This window comes from Ranitomeya variabilis, chromosome 2, assembly GCF_051348905.1.
Source record: "Ranitomeya variabilis isolate aRanVar5 chromosome 2, aRanVar5.hap1, whole genome shotgun sequence".
NCBI lineage: Eukaryota > Metazoa > Chordata > Amphibia > Anura > Dendrobatidae > Ranitomeya > Ranitomeya variabilis.
The window spans coordinates 250934489-250951757 of NC_135233.1; positions in this window are offsets into that span (position 1 = coordinate 250934489).

Genomic DNA, 17269 nt, shown 5'->3' on the forward strand with positions numbered 1-17269 from the left:
TTCATGAACACTACTGTGGGAATATGAATGCAGTTTGCTCTAAATGCGACTCTCTGAATTTCATTGATGAAAAACCATCTGACAATCAGTTTACTCAATGCTGCCAAAAAGGAAAAGATATGCTACCGAGACCTCACTACTCTGTTTGAGCAGTTAATGAAAGGAATGCGTCATCACAAGGCCTGCGCGGAAAGGACCTGCCGTGACGTCACGGTCATGTGACCTCAACGTCGTCACGTGACCGCGACGTCATCACACCCTGGGACCGGAAGCTGCCGCCTGCACCCCACACAGGCGACAGAGCTACAACGAGCCTGCGGAAGGTGAGTATATGTTTATTTTTTATTTTTTTTTTAACCTGTGTCATACATGGCTGGGCAATATACTGCGTAGCTGGGCAATATACTACGTGGCTCTGTGCTGTATACTACGTCACTGGGCAATATACTACGTAACTGGCCAATATACTACGTCACTGGGCAATATACTACGTGGCTGTGCAATATACTACGTGGGCTGTGCAATATACTACGTGGCTCTGTGCTGTATACTACGTCACTGGGCAATATACTACATTACTGGGCAATATACTATGTAACTGGCCAATATACTATGTAACTGGCCAATATACTACGTAACTGGGCAATATACTATGTGGCTCTGTGCTGTATACTACGTCACTGGGCAATATACTACGTGGCTGGGCAATATACTACGTGGGCTGTGCAATATACTACGTGGCTCTGTGCTGTATACTACGTCACTGGGCAATATACTACATTACTGGGCAATATACTACATTACTGGGCAATATACTATGTAACTGGCCAATATACTACGTAACTGGGCAATATACTATGTGGCTCTGTGCTGTATACTACGTCACTGGGCAATATACTACGTGGGCTGTGCAATATACTACGTGGACATACATATTCTAGAATACCCGATGCGTTAGAATCGGGCCACCATCTAGTAGTACATAAATCAGCTGCTGCAGGACACGGTCCAAAGACCGAAAAGAATATAGGATCCAGGTTTGAAGTGTCTGAAATCTGCGCTGCTGATGAGAACTGTCAGACGAACGATTATCTTTAAAAAGCTTTTATTTCAAATGGATTTTAAAGTCAAAGCGATTCGAAGTCATGCAGGACCAAGGGTTTGGTCTGAGAAAAAGGTCCTGCGTGACTTTGAAACGCGTGGACTTTAAACCCCAGTTGAAATAAAAGCTTTTTCAGGATCATCTGTCTGACAGTTCTTATCAGTGTGTATATATATAAATGTACTAGATTGTGGGCCGATTCTAACGCATCGGGTATTCTAGAATATGCATGTCCCCGTAGTATATGGACAATGATGATTCCAGAATTCGCGGCAGACTGTGCCCGTCGCTGATTGGTCGAGGCAACCTTTATGACATCATCGTCGCCATGGCAACCATTATGACATCTACGTCGATACTGTGCCCGTCACTGATTGGTCGAGGCGAATTCGCGGCAGACTGTGCCCGTCGCTGATTGGTCGAGGCAACCTTCATGACATCATTGTCGCCATGCTGTGCCCGTCGCTGATTGGTCGAGGCCTGGCGGCCTCGACCAATCAGAGACGAGCGATTTCCAGGATAGACAGACAGACAGAAAAACCCTTAGACAATTATATATATATAGATACAGTGAAGAAAAAGGGAAACAGCACAAGAAAAATAAATAATAAGAAGATATAAAAAAAGCTTGAGAGAGGATTTGTTTTCTCCGAAACGTTGCCACGCCACAGGGCATTAGAGTCCTCTTTTTTATATCTTCTTGTGCTGTTTCCCTTTTTGTTCACTGTTTGAAAGGCCATTGGAATGCTGGTCAGGGAAGCGTGCACGCTTTAAGGTATTTTTTCTGGTGCTGTTCCTCTTTTTCTATCTATATATGTATGTATATATATATATAGAGAGAGAGATAGATACCCTTTGTTAGCATACTACGTGGTTGTAAATTGAAGGGTTTGACTATTATATACTGTTACGAAACCGTGTTCCAAATTATTATGCAAATTGGATTTAAGTGTCATAAAGATTTAATTGTTTTGTTTTTCAAATAAACCCGTGGATGGTATTGTGTCTCAGGGCTCAATGGATCACCGAAATCAATTTTAAACACATGTGATAATTCGTTTTCCAGGTGATTCTAGTTAAAGGAAAACTACTTAAAAATGATGTTCCACATTATTAAGCAGGCCACAGTTTTCAAGTAACATGGGAAAGAAAAAGGATCTCTCTGCTGCCGAAAAGCATCAAATAGTGCAATGCCTTGGACAAGGTATGTAGATATTTCCCGAAAACGTAAGCGTGATCAACGTACTGTTAAGAGATTTGTGGCTGAATCTGAGCACAGACGTGTTTGTGCTGATAAAGGCATAATGAGGAAGGTTTCTACCAGGCAAGTTAATCGGATTAAGAGAGCAGCTGCTTAAGGCTATGTGCACACGTTCAGGTTTTTTCGCGTTTTTTTTCGCGTTAAAACGCTATAAAAACTCATTAAAAACGCATTCATTATGCATCCTATCATTTAGAATGCATTCTGCATGTTTTGTGCACATGGTGTGTTTTTTTCCGCGAAAAAAACGTGTCACGGTAAAAAAAGTTCATTAATTTTGCGGATTTTCCTGCAATTCTATGCATTTGGAAAAAAACGCACAAAAAACGCATCAAAAACGCGGTAAAATCGCGGTAAAAACATATGCGGATTTCTGGCAAAAATGTCCGGTTTTTGTCAGGAAAATTTCTGCCAGAAATCCTGACGTGTGCACATAGCCTTAAAGCCATTATAAACCAGCAAACAGATATTTGAAGCTGCTGTGCCTATGGAGTCCCTCGAACCTCAATGTTGTAGGATCCTTCAAAGGCTTGCTGTGGTTCATAAACCTACTATTCGGCCACCCCTAAACAGTGTTCACAAGCAGAAACAGTTGCAGTGGCCCAGACATATATGAGGACTAATTTTCAAACAGTCTTGTTTACTAATGAGTGTCGAGCAACTCTGGATGGTCCAGATGGATGGAGTAGTGGATGGTTGTTGGATGGCCACCATGTCCAAACAAGGCTGCGACGTCAGCAAGGATGTGAAGGAGTCATGTTTTGGGACGGAATCATGGGGAAACAGCTGGTAGGGCCCCTTAAGGTTCCTGAAGGTGTGAAAATGACCTCTGCAAAGAATAAAGAGTTTCTGACTGACAACTTTCCTCCATGGTATAAAAAGCAGAAATGTGCCTTCAGGAGCAAAATCATCTTCATGAATGACAATGCACCATCTCATGCTGCAAAGAATACCTCTGAGTCATTGGCTGCTATGGGCGTAAAAGGAGATAAACTCATGGTGTGGCCACCATCTTCCCCTGACCTCAACCCTATAGAGAACCTTTGGAGTATCATCAAGCAAACGATCTATGAGGGTGGGAGCCAGTTCACATCAAAACAGCAGCTCTGGGAGGCTATTCTGACATCATGCAAAGAAATACAAGCAGAAACTCTCAAAAAACTCACAAGTTCAATGGATGCAAGAATTGTGAAGGTGATATCAAAGAAGGGTTCCTATGTTAACATGTAACTTGGCCTGTTGGGATGTTCTGGAGTTAAATAGCTTTTTGGTTCAGTGAATGTGACCTCCTAATGCTGCAAATTCCACAAATGAGCATTTTCAGTTCTTTAAAACATATCAAATGTTTAGAAATTCTACTGTGCCTAATAATTTGGAACAGTGCATTTTGAGTTTATTCATTTTGGAGATTATACTGTTACTAGATGGTGGCCCGATTCTAACGCATCGGGTATTCAAGAATATGTATGCATGTATATAGCAGCCACGTAGTATATAGCACAGCCACGTAGTATATAGCACAGCCACGTAGTATATAGCATAGCCACGTAGTATATAGCATAGCCACGTAGTATATAGCATAGCCACGTAGTATATAGCATAGCCACATAGTATATAGCAGCCACTTAGTATATAACACTGCCCACGTAGTATATAACACTGCCCACACAGTATATAACACTGCCAACGTAGTATATAGCACAGCCCACATAGTATATAGCACAGCCCACGCAGTATATAGCACAGCCCACGCAGTATATAACACTGCCCACGTAGTATATAACACTGCCCACGCGGTATATAACACTGTGCACGCGGTATATAACACTGCCCACGCGGTATATAACACTGCCCACGCGGTATATAACACTGCCCACGCGGTATATAACACTGCCCACGCGGTATATAACACTGCCCACGCGGTATATCACACTGCGCACGCGGTATATCACACTGCCCACGCTGTATATAGCACTGCCCACGCGGTATATAACACAGCCCACGCAGTATATAACAATGCCCACGTAGTATATAACACTGCCCACGTAATATATAGCACAGCCCACGTAGTATATAACATTGCCCATGTAATATACAGCACGGCCCACGTAATATACAGCACAGCCCACGTAGTATATAGCACTGCCCACATAGTATGTAGCAGCCATGCAGTATATAACACAGCCCAAGTACTATGTAGCAGTGTGGACACCATATCCCCGTTTAAAAAAAAAAAAAAAAAAAAAATTAAAATAAAAAATAGTTATATACTCACCCTCCGGCGGCCCCCGAATCCAGGCGAGGCGTTCAGCGATGCTGCTCGCGACGTTCCAGTAACAAGAATACATTGCGGTCTCGCGAGATGATGGCGTAGCGGTCTCGCAAGATGATGGCGTAGCGGTCTCGCGAGAGCGCGACATCATCATCTCGCGAGACCGCAATGTATAGCCCGGAGCGTCGCGAGGAGCGGGAAAGGCCCCGGAAGGTGAGTATATCACAATTTTTTTTTTTTATTATTATTTTTAACATTAGATCATTTTACTATTGATGCTGCATAGGCAGCATCAATAGTAAAAAGTTTGTCACATAGAGTTAATAGCAGCGTTAACAGACTGCGTTACACCGCTTTATGCCGCAGTGTAACGCAGTCGGTTTAACGGACTGCTGCAACGCTATTTGGGCGGCGGGCACTGACTGCGGGGAGGAAGGAGCGGCCATTTTTCCGCCGGACTGTGCCCGTCGCTGATTGGTCGTGGTTGTTTTGCCACGACCGATCAGTGACTTGGATTACATGACAGACAGAGGCCGAGTGTAACGCACTCGGTTTACGCTGCTATTAACCCTGTGTGACCAACTTTTTACTATTCATGCTGCCTATGCAGCATGAATAGTAAAACGATCTAATGTTAAAAATAATAAAAAAAAATAGTTACATACTCACCCTCCGTTGGCCCCCGGATCGACAACAGGCCTTTTCCGATCTCGACGCTCCGGTAACCGGTCCATGCTGCGATCTCGCGAGATAATGACGTAGCGGTCTCGCGAGACCGCTGCGTCATCATCTCGTGAGACCGCAATGCACTCTTCAGACCGGAGCGCGCGAGGAGCATCGGTGACCGGCCGCTTCGATCTGGGCGCCAACGGAGGATGAGTATGTAACTATTTTTTATTTTAATTCTTTTTTTTTTTTAACAGGGATATAATAATAATAATAATCATCTTTATTTATATAGCGCCAACATATTCCGCAGCGCTTTACAGTTTAACAGTTTCAAACACAACAGTCATAGGTAACAACGTTAACAATACAGTAATAAAGCAAAAATAAGACAAAATAAGACGACCCTGCTCGTGAGAGCTTACAATCTACAATGAGGTGGGGAGATACAAAGCACAGGTGTGTATTTACAATGGTGTATTTACAATGATGGTCCAGCCATCTTCAGGGAGTGGGGGGTAGATGGAAGTAGTGAATGGGTTACACACGCACAAAAACATAAAATGAGTTTGATTAGGGAACGTGATAGGCCACTCTGAACAAATGTGTGTTGAGCGAGCGCCTAAAACTATGCAAGTTGTGGATGGTCCTAATGTCATTTAGGGATATGCTGTATACTATGTGGCTGGGCAATATACTATGTGGCTGGGCAATATACAGTGGGGCAAAAAAGTATTTAGTCAGTCAGCAATAGTGCAAGTTCCACCACTTAAAAAGATGAGAGGCGTCTGTAATTTACATCATAGGTAGACCTCAACTATGGGAGACAAACTGAGAAAAAAAAATCCAGAAAATCACATTGTCTGTTTTTTTATCATTTTATTTGCATATTATGGTGGAAAATAAGTATTTGGTCAGAAACAAAATTTCATCTCAATACTTTGTAATATATCCTTTGTTGGCAATGACAGAGGTCAAACGTTTTCTGTAAGTCTTCACAAGGTTGCCACACACTGTTGTTGGTATGTTGGCCCATTCCTCCATGCAGATCTCCTCTAGAGCAGTGATGTTTTTGGCTTTTCGCTTGGCAACACGGACTTTCAACTCCCTCCAAAGGTTTTCTATAGGGTTGAGATCTGGAGACTGGCTAGGCCACTCCAGGACCTTGAAATGCTTCTTACGAAGCCACTCCTTCGTTGCCCTGGCAGTGTGCTTTGGATCATTGTCATGTTGAAAGACCCAGCCACGTTTCATCTTCAATGCCCTTGCTGATGGAAGGAGGTTTGCACTCAAAATCTCACGATACATGGCCCCATTCATTCTTTCATGTACCCGGATCAGTCGTCCTGGCCCCTTTGCAGAGAAACAGCCCCAAAGCATGATGTTTCCACCACCATGCTTTACAGTAGGTATGGTGTTGGATGGATGCAACTCAGTATTCTTTTTCCTCCAAACACGACAAGTTGTGTTTCTACCAAACAGTTCCAGTTTGGTTTCATCAGACCATAGGACATTCTCCCAAAACTCCTCTGGATCATCCAAATGCTCTCTAGCAAACTTCAGACGGGCCCAGACATGTACTGGCTTAAGCAGTGGGACACGTCTGGCACTGTAGGATCTGAGTCCATGGTGGCATAGTGTGTTACTTATGGTAGGCCTTGTTACATTGGTCCCAGCTCTCTGCAGTTCATTCACTAGGTCCCCCCGCGTGGTTCTGGGATTTTTGCTCACCGTTCTTGTGATCATTCTGACCCCACGGGGTGGGATTTTGCGTGGAGCCCCAGATCGAGGAAGATTATCAGTGGTCTTGAATGTCTTCCATTTTCTAATTATTGCTCCCACTGTTGATTTCTTCACTCCAAGCTGGTTGGCTATTGCAGATTCAGTCTTCCCAGCCTGGTGCAGGGCTACAATTTTGTTTCTGGTGTCCTTTGACAGCTCTTTGGTCTTCACCATAGTGGAGTTTGGAGTCAGACTGTTTGAGGGTGTGCACAGGTGTCTTTTTATACTGATAATAAGTTTAAACAGGTGCCATTACTACAGGTAATGAGTGGAGGAAAGAGGAGACTCTTAAAGAAGAAGTTACAGGTCTGTGAGAGCCAGAAATCTTGATTGTTTGTTTCTGACCAAATACTTATTTTTCACCATAATATGCAAATAAAATGATAAAAAAACAGACAATGTGATTTTCTGGATTTTTTTTCTCAGTTTGTCTCCCATAGTTGAGGTCTACCTATGATGTAAATTACAGACGCCTCTCATCTTTTTAAGTGGTGGAACTTGCACTATTGCTGACTGACTAAATACTTTTTTGCCCCACTGTACTATGTGGCTGGGCAATATACTGTGTGGCTGGGCAATATACTGTGTGCCTGGGCAATATATTGTGTGGCTGGGCAATATACTGTGTAATATACTGTGTGGCTGGGCAATATACTGTGTGGCTGGGCAATATACTGTGTGGCTGGGCAATATACTGTGTGGCTGGGCAATATACTGTGTGGCTGGGCAATATACTGTGTAATATACTGTGTGGCTGGGCAATATACTGTGTGGCTGGGCAATATACTGTGTGGCTGGGCAATATACTGTGTGGCTGGGCAATATACTGTGTGGCTGGGCAATATACTGTGTGGCTGGGCAATATACTGTGTGGCTGGGCAATATACTGTGTGGCTGGGCAACAGCATATTCTAGAATACCCGATGCATTAGAATCGGGCCACCATCTAGTTTTCTAATAAAGATCTTTTGTATTTGGAACAATATTTTTGGACTCCTGATCGTTGTTTTCTAATCTACCAGTATATGTCTATAACAATTTGTCTCCATCAGTCCCAATATGTTATAGCGTTATGGACGCGCTATAATACTGCCTGATCTATATACACTCACATTGAACATGCTGTTTTTTTCTATGAGTAATCTTTATTGTATATAGGGGAGCAGTATTAGAAGAGTTATATTCGTGTACATGGGGGCAGTATTATAATAGCTATATTCTTGTACATAGGGAGCAGTATTATAGTGGCTATATTCTTGTAAATAGGGACAGTATTATAGTAGTTATATTCTTGTACATAGGGGCAGTATTATAATAGTTATATTCTTGTAAATAGGGACAGTATTATAGTAGTTATATTTTTGTACATAGGGGGCAATATTATAGTACCGTAGTTATATTCTTGTGCATAGGGGGTAGTATTATAGTAGTTATATTCTTGCATATAGGGGCAATATTATAGTAGATATTCTTGTACATAGGGTGCAGTATTATAGTAGATATATTCTTGTACATAGGGAGCAGTATTATAGTAGTTATATTATTGTACATAGGAGCAGCATTATAGTAGTTATACTAGGGGCAGTGCTATAGTAGTTATATTCTTGTACATAGGGGCAGTATTATAGTAGTTATATTCTTGAACATAGGGGGCAGTATTATAACAGTTATATCCTTGTACATAGGGGCAGAATTATACAGAACTAGTTTATGCACTTGGTATTAATACCAGTCACAGCTGTGTCTTGACTCCAGGCAGCCTGAGTTGAGAAGGAGTCCCTGTTAGTTGACTCCAGGTGGTCCTGCTCTGTTCCTCATGTCCATAGAATATAGAGGATTGCAGTCAGTGGTTTAGAGCCCTTCTTGGAATCCAGCAGACAGTAACACAAGCTGTGACCTGCCCAGTACATTGTCTGCTCTCAGCTTGCTTGATTTAACCCTTTCTTAGCTGGATTTGCACACAGACTAGGCAGCAGGGTGTGAAATTATTTCTCATTGCCTATAGCAGAAAATTGGAAATTCACTGCCATAGGGAGACAGGTGACTCTTAGTTTTATTGCATTATTACTACATTTCATTGTGCTGTCCCATTGGAGCTTATTATCTCATTGCTTGTGAAATGAAATACTTGTGGTTTCTTAGGGAATTGCTATTTAAACCAAGGATGTTCAGCAATTTAATGGTCTGTCAAACTGCCAAAAGTAGTTGAACCTGGTTGTACTGTAGTGTCAGTCTCTCAACCCCCTGTGAGCTGCCCTCCATCAATGAAATGCCATTTTGGATGGTATTACAGCACGTGTAAAATGAAACGTTCTGCAACTTTTTAAAGTACTTTGCAATTTAAAGTCTCTGCTGGCTGTCAGTGAATTGGAACATTCTTACTTTCATCCAGGGGCTGAATTATTTTTTTTTAAACATCTCACATTTGAAGGATTATAACACTTTTATCCAGTCTCGACAATTCTCGGGCAGTTGAACACTTTGGGGTTGATTCATCAAGCAATTTTCAATAGTATTGTGGCTTAAAACTGCTGGAATTTTTTCGCAGTTGAACCAAAAAATTAGCAATTTTGGCATTTTTTTGGCATGTTTGCCTAGTTTTGGCAACTTTTTGATAATTTCAACCTCCTTACTTCAGCGGATACTGTATAAAAACTGGCATGCAAAGGGTAGTTCTAGTGTCCTGTTAGTTTGTTACATTATACCTACACTGATACATTGTATCAGATTGGAGTCCAGACATTTTGTCTTGCCTGCAAGCATCTGTAGCAAACACTGAGCTGTGTAGATCTGTATGAGTTTCAATTTCTTTATGTAAAAGCAAAGTCTCCATTCACTGACAGCAAGTAGGACTGAGGGGAAAACCCTGCAGAACTGAAAACAAAACATTTTTGTGAGAATGAATTCATCTGCACCATTGACCAATATGTCCTAAACCCGGCAGGGCCTCCCAACAGGTCCAAAAGCAATATGGAAATTTCAGGAAAGCCGAGGCACCAAAAATAACAGTTTCTTGATATAAAAAAAACTTCTATATTCCACGTCAATCAAGAAACATCATAGGAAGACGCAGCAGGCGACATTTCGGCCATAATTGGCCGTTTTGAAGCCTAGAGGTATATGACTTTTCTCTGGGGTTGAAAAAAAGACAATTCTGGCCGAAACGTTGCCTGCTGTGTCTTTGTGTGATGTTTTTTAATGGATATGGAATAAAGAATAATTTCCTGGAATTTCCTTACAACTTTTTGTGGGTTCACCTTAATTTTAACCAGTTGTAGTAAACGTGACAGTCCAGATATAACCCAAGTATTCTGGAATAACGTATCGTTTTTTATACCTGACTGCTTTATAGGTTTCAAACCCTCGGCCCCAGGTGAAATGTGATTACACCACCGATACATGTCCATTATGGTGTCACGTACACACAGCCCCTTTGCTCCAGTTTTCCAGCTGTAAAACAACCAGATTTTACCGTCCCTCTCATCTTTCGTAAGATGCAAAGGTAGCAGATTTTATAGACCTGTTTTTTGAACTGCCATGATCTAGTCTGAGGCCCGCAGATCCTGATGAAATGATGATGGGACTCCAGTACAACTCGGTACTACAACTCCCACAATTCCTGGCTGTTTTGCTGCAGGCTGGGAACATTTCTCCATGTGTCATATTTTGGCCGTCCTGTTTATATCTGGACCATCTGGCCTAAAGATCCATGACCTTGACTGATTATTGCTTCATTTACCATATTCCTGCATTCTGCCCATACCCCTAAGCATTTGAATTATTTGGCCATGCCACCACTTAGTGACTGGTTCAGTCTCCAAAAGGTTGAGGATCTGACAGGTGATACCTTGTGTCCTGGGCCTTTTCTCACCCCTCTGTCTCTTTAGCACTTTCTTGTCATTAAAATGCTCCTTTTGATGGGATGAAGAAGGGAAGGGGGGAGTATGGTGGGCTTTGAGGCTGCTGGATGGGTGGCTCTCTGTCCATTACTGCCCTCTGTCTTTGAAGAAAAGAAAGACAGGCTCTCAACCACTGTCCTTTCTGATACAACTGGAGCAATCAATCCATGAAGGGAATCTTATAAAGGGACTTGGCATCTTCAATCTCCTGGAATCCTCTGCTCCGCTGTATCTGAAAATGTGCGGCTATCACAGGAGTCATGCCACGGTGGTATCACCAGACCCTGACAACGAATAGGCTGCTTTGTATATACAGGTCCTTCTCAAAAAATTAGCATATAGTGTTAAATTTCATTATTTACCATAATGTAATGATTACAATTAAACTTTCATATATTATAGATTCATTATCCACCAACTGAAATTTGTCAGGTCTTTTATTGTTTTAATACTGATGATTTTGGCCTACAACTCCTGATAACCCAAAAAACCTGTCTCAATAAATTAGCATATCAAGAAAAGGTTCTCTAAATCAGAGGTCCCCAACCTTTTTTGCACCAGGGACCGGCTTTAAGCAAGACCAGTTTTCCATGGCCCGGTGGGGGCGGGGCAGGGGCGGGGCTTTGGTCATATGGGGGTGGGGTTATGGAGGGATGGAGCTTAGTGCATACTTATCATATAATTATGACATTTATAATGAGAATGTGATTCAACTTACCATAGGTTCAGAATGAGTGGGAGCACCATGCTTGTTTCCCTGGTGCTCTGCACCATTATTGCCCCATAGCTGTGCCATATAGTGCTCTGCACCATTATTGCCCCATAGCTGTGCCATACAGTGCTCTGCATCGTTTATTATTGCCCCATAGCTGTGCCATACAGTGCTCTGCACCGTTCATAATTGCCCCATAGCTGTGCCATATAGTGCTCTGCACCGTTCATAATTGCCCCATAGCTGTGCCATATAGTGCTCTGCACCGTTCATAATTGCCCCATAGCTGTGCCATATAGTGCTCTGCACCGTTCATAATTGCCCCATAGCTGTGCCATATAGTGCTCTGCACCGTTCATAATTGCCCCATAGCTGTGCCATATAGTGCTCTGCACCGTTGCCCCATAGCTGTGCCATATAGTGCTCTGCACCATTGCCCCATAGCTGTGCCATATAGTGCTCTGCACCGTTCATAATTGCCCCATAGCTGTGCCATATAGTGCTCTGCACTGTTGCCCCATAGCTGTGCCATATAGTGCTCTGCACTGTTGCCCCATAGCTGTGCCATATAGTGCTCTGCACCGTTGCCCCATAGCTGTGCCATATAATGCTCTGCACCATTGCCCCATAGCTGTGCCATATAATGCTCTGCACCATTGCCCCATAGCTGTGCCATATAGTGCTCTGCACCATTGCCCCATAGCTGTGCCATATAGTGCTCTGCACCGTCCATTATTGCCCCATAGCTGTGCCATATAGTGCTCTGCACCGTCCATTATTGCCCCATAGCTGCTGCTGCTGCTGCAATAAAAATAATAAAACACATACTCACCTGTCTTGCTTGCAGCTCCTCGGCGCCATCTTCCCGGCGTCTCTCTGCACTGACTGATCAGGCAGAGGGCGGCGCGCACACTATATGCGTCATCGCCCCCTCTGCCTGAACAGTCAGTGAGGAGAGAGAGACGCCGGGAAGATGGAGACAGCGCCCGGCGTGTGGAACGAGGATAGGTGAATATGCGATACTTACCTGCTCCCGGCGTCCCGCTCCTTCCCCCGGACAGCTGGTCGTCGGTGCCGCAGCCTCTTCCTCTGTCAGCGGTCACCGGCACCGCTTCATTAGAGAAATGAATTATGCGGCTCCGCCCCTATGGGAGGTGGAGCAGCCTATTCATTTCTCTAATGAGCGGTCCCACGTGACCGCTGAACAGGGGCGCCGCGGACCGGCTGAAAAACCCCAACGGCCCGGTCCTGGTCCGCGGACCGGCGGTTGGGGACCTCTGCTCTAAATGACCTATTACCCTAATCTTCTGAATCAACTAATTAACTCTAAACACATGCAAAAGATACCTGAGGCTTTTAAAAACTCCCTGCCTGGTTCATTACTCAAAACCCCCATCATGGGTAAGACTAGCGACCTGACAGATGTCAAGAAGGCCATCATTGACACCCTCAAGCAAGAGGGTAAGACCCAGAAAGAAATTTCTCAACAAATAGGCTGTTCCCAGAGTGCTGTATCAAGGCACCTCAATGGTAAGTCTGTTGGAAGGAAACAATGTGGCAGAAAACGCTGTACAACGAGAAGAGGTGACCGGACCCTGAGGAAGATTGTGGAGAAGGACCGATTCCAGACCTTGGGGAACCTGAGGAAGCAGTGGACTGAGTCTGGTGTGGAAACATCCAGAGCCACCGTGCACAGGCGTGTGCAGGAAATGGGCTACAGGTGCCGCATTCCCCAGGTAAAGCCACTTTTGAACCATAAACAGCGGCAGAAGCGCCTGACCTGGTACTTTTTTCTGATGAAAGCAAATTTTGCATGTCATTCGGAAATCAAGGTGCCAGAGTCTGGAGGAAGACTGGGGAGAAGGAAATGCCAAAATGCCTGAAGTCCAGTGTCAAGTACCCACAGTCAGTGATGGTGTGGGGTGCCATGTCAGCTGCTGGTGTTGGTCCACTGTGTTTCATCAAGGGCAGGGTCAATGCAGCTAGCTATCAGGAGATTTTGGAGCACTTCATGCTTCCATCGGCTGAAATGCTTTATGGAGATGAAGATTTCATTTTTCAGCACGACCTGGCACCTGCTCACAGTGCCAAAACCACTGGTAAATGGTTTACTGACCATGGTATTACTGTGCTCAATTGGCCTGCCAACTCTCCTGACCTGAACCCCATAGAGAATCTGTGGGATATTGTGAAGAGAAAGTTGAGAGACGCAAGACCCAACACTCTGGATGAGCTTAAGGCCGCTATTGAAGCATCCTGGGCCTCCATAACATCTCAGCAGTGTCACAGGCTGATTGCCTCCATGCCACGCCGCATTGAAGCAGTCATTTCTGCCAAAGGATTCCCGACCAAGTATTGAGTGCATAACTGAACATTATTATTTGATGTTTTTTTTGTTTGGTATTAAAAAACACTTTTATTTGATTGGCCGGGTGAAATATGCTAATTTATTGAGACAGGTTTTTTGGGTTATCAGGAGTTGTAGGCCAAAATCATCAGTATTAAAACAATAAAAGACCTGACAAATTTCAGTTGGTGGATAATGAATCTATAATATATGAAAGTTTAATTGTAATCATTACATTATGGTAAATAATGAAATTTAACACTATATGCTAATTTTTTGAGAAGGACCTGTAGCTTGATAATGCATTGGAGGCATCTCAAGACACTGTTGTCTAATTTTACACCACCAATTACTTGGGTTACTCTGGTTTAAAATTTTGCCACAATTTTAGTTCTCTTTGGATGCATTTTGGACCCTTTCTCCTCCTTGTAAGCCAAATCTATTTTCCTTTTAAAGAAAAAAATGTTCTTATAAGCTAATTTTGAGCAAAAGACAAATTGAAAACAGGACTTGAATCACATTTATTAAATAGGAGACATATATTAAATAAAAGTTTTTCCTATAAGTTATGTAAGTAAAAAAAAAAAAAAAAACCCTGCCTTACTTTACTCTGTCTGGGTTCAACACTGACTCTGTCGCTCTGTTGTCTGACTGCAGCGCTGTCGACATGACATCAGTGCTGCAGGCAATCACTGGTTCAGTGGCTCATGGTGTCTATATTGTTGGAGCACTGTCTCCGTGACATCATATTTCAGATTCCAGGGCAATAGCAGAGACTCAGTGCAACAAACAAACAGGCAATCTCCACATGTATTCAAGCTGTCTAGCAGCCGCAAATCATGCAGCTGCGTCGACAAAAACTAAATCTCCGAGCACGCCGAAATACTCTGAGACCACCAGAGCATGCTCAGAGAAACTCGAGTAATGAGCATACTCGCTCATCACTAGTAATAAGTGTAATACAAGTCATGTAATAGATTTTTTTTTTTAGCTTAAATTGAGCAAGAATTTTTGAGCATTTACTAAGAAGTTCCATTTTTTGCTTTAAAAGAAAAAAAATGCTGTGGATTCCCACATTAGGCTGATGGTCAGATTTCTACCTTATTATTTGATGTTTTATCTGCCACTACCCTGCATGCCCTATCCAGCGCTGCTTATCCGTGGGTGACTTCCTTGGCAGCCATATTAATGTCAATGTGATTTAAAGCTTGCGAGCAAACTCCTCCTTTGGTAGCTGAGTTATGTGTTACGGCTTTATTGCCTGTAGAGTGCATAAAAAAATCAGTACCGTGCAGTTTTTGGCTCAAAACACCAAGAAGTTTAAAAATCACCGCAAAAAAATCGCACTGTCTAGCCTTTTTGACTCATGGTCAACATGTGGATGCTGCAATAAAATTTAACAAAATGTGTGAAATATTTAGAAAAAAAAGCACCACAAAACGCGCATGTGAGGGTGCAGACCTTTGGCTTACTATGAACGTGCACTAGTCTATTAGCCATAATATCTATCTGTCAGGGCTGGCGTTAGGGGCAGGCAGACCAGGCAGCTGCCTAGGGCCTCTGCTCCATCAGGGGCCCCAGCCAGTGGCTGCTATGGGGCCCCTGAGTAAGAGGGGCCCGGCGCCGCCCCCTCCCAGCATCGCGCATTCAATTTATCGGCATCATAGATGCCGATAAAGTTGAAAGCAGTGATGGAGGAGAGTGTTTTGTGACACTCCCTCTCGTATCACTCCCTCTTTGCCTGTGACTCAGCGTGTTTCAGCAGTGGAGCTGATGAGACGCTCTGCAGAGTGCAGATTGCAGAAGTCAGAGCAGCAGGGGAACAAGGAGGAGAGGTAAGTATTGTATGTGTATCTGCTTTATAGTGTGGGGGGACGGCACTATACTGTGTGGGGAGATGCATTATTCTGTGTGGGGGGGGCTGCGCTATACTGTTTGTGGGGGGGCTGCATTATACTGTGTGTAGGGTGCTGCTCTACTCTGGGTGGGCTGCATTATACTGTGAGTAGGGCTGCATTATACTGTGTGTAGGGCTGCATTATACTCTGAGGGGGTTGCTTAATACTCGAGGTGGGGGCTGTATTATACTTTGAGGGGGCTGCATTATATCCTAGGAAAGACCATGGGGAGTACATTTTACTATATGCACTATATGGGACCAGCATTATACTGTATCGATGACTATCTGTACCAATCATTCTTCCCCAGCCAGAGTAAGGGTGTGTGCACACGGTCAGTAAACGCTGCGGGTTGGACGTTGGGTACTTGTGCAGCGGCCAGATGTTACAGCATAGTGGATGGGATTTCAAGAAATCCCATGCCCACTATGTGAGCACAGACACCCGCGGCTCACCTGCGGAGATGGACATGTGGTGTGTCTCTCCAGACCGCAGCATATCAATTTATCTTTGTCTCTGCAAGATAGATTTCACCCATACGTTGTATTGGATGCGGTGATTCCACACAGGTCAGTGATCACAGGCAGATTCACCTGCGTTCAGTAGACGGCAGCGGACATGTGCTGCGCCCAAAGCCCTGCCAATTACTGACCGTGTGCACCTACCTTAAAGGGGCCAAGAAACAAGCATTCAATTTTGTCAATCGCACTCGTTTACTGGCCTAAACTTAGCGCTTGTTAATACAACAGAAATGTTTGTGTCTGATGGTGCAATATGTCAGCATTTGGGGCCCCACTTTGTCTAAAACCGACCCTGCTAGCTGCTCATACACATGGCTAACATTGGCCCTTGTCTTTCAGTTTGTGGCACAATACACTTATGTGAACTGTGCCTTAGGCCAGGATCACATTACGTTTTAGTCGTCCGTTAGACGGAGACTACGTTACACCGCGGCATAACGTCCGTTAACGCCGCCATTTAGTTCAATGTCGGATGCATCGCTAGCGCACGCCCATTGTGTTCGTGTGCTAGTGATGTGCCATCATTGAGTGACGGACCCTGGGACGTGGGCTGCAGCGTTTCTGGGTCCGTCACTGCTAGCGCAGATAGAGCGTCTGCTAGCGGTATGACAGGTCGGCACTTGCGTTAACAGCAGCCCGTTTACGCATGTGTTGAACGGGCTGCTGTTAACGCAGTGTGAACCTAGTCTGGAAACTCGTGCAGGTTTTTGAGCCAAAGCCACAAATGGGGGCAAAAAGAGGGACAAGGCGGATAGTTGTGTGTGAGATCCGCTACCCTGCCCCACTGTGTCACCCTTAGGCTATGTGCA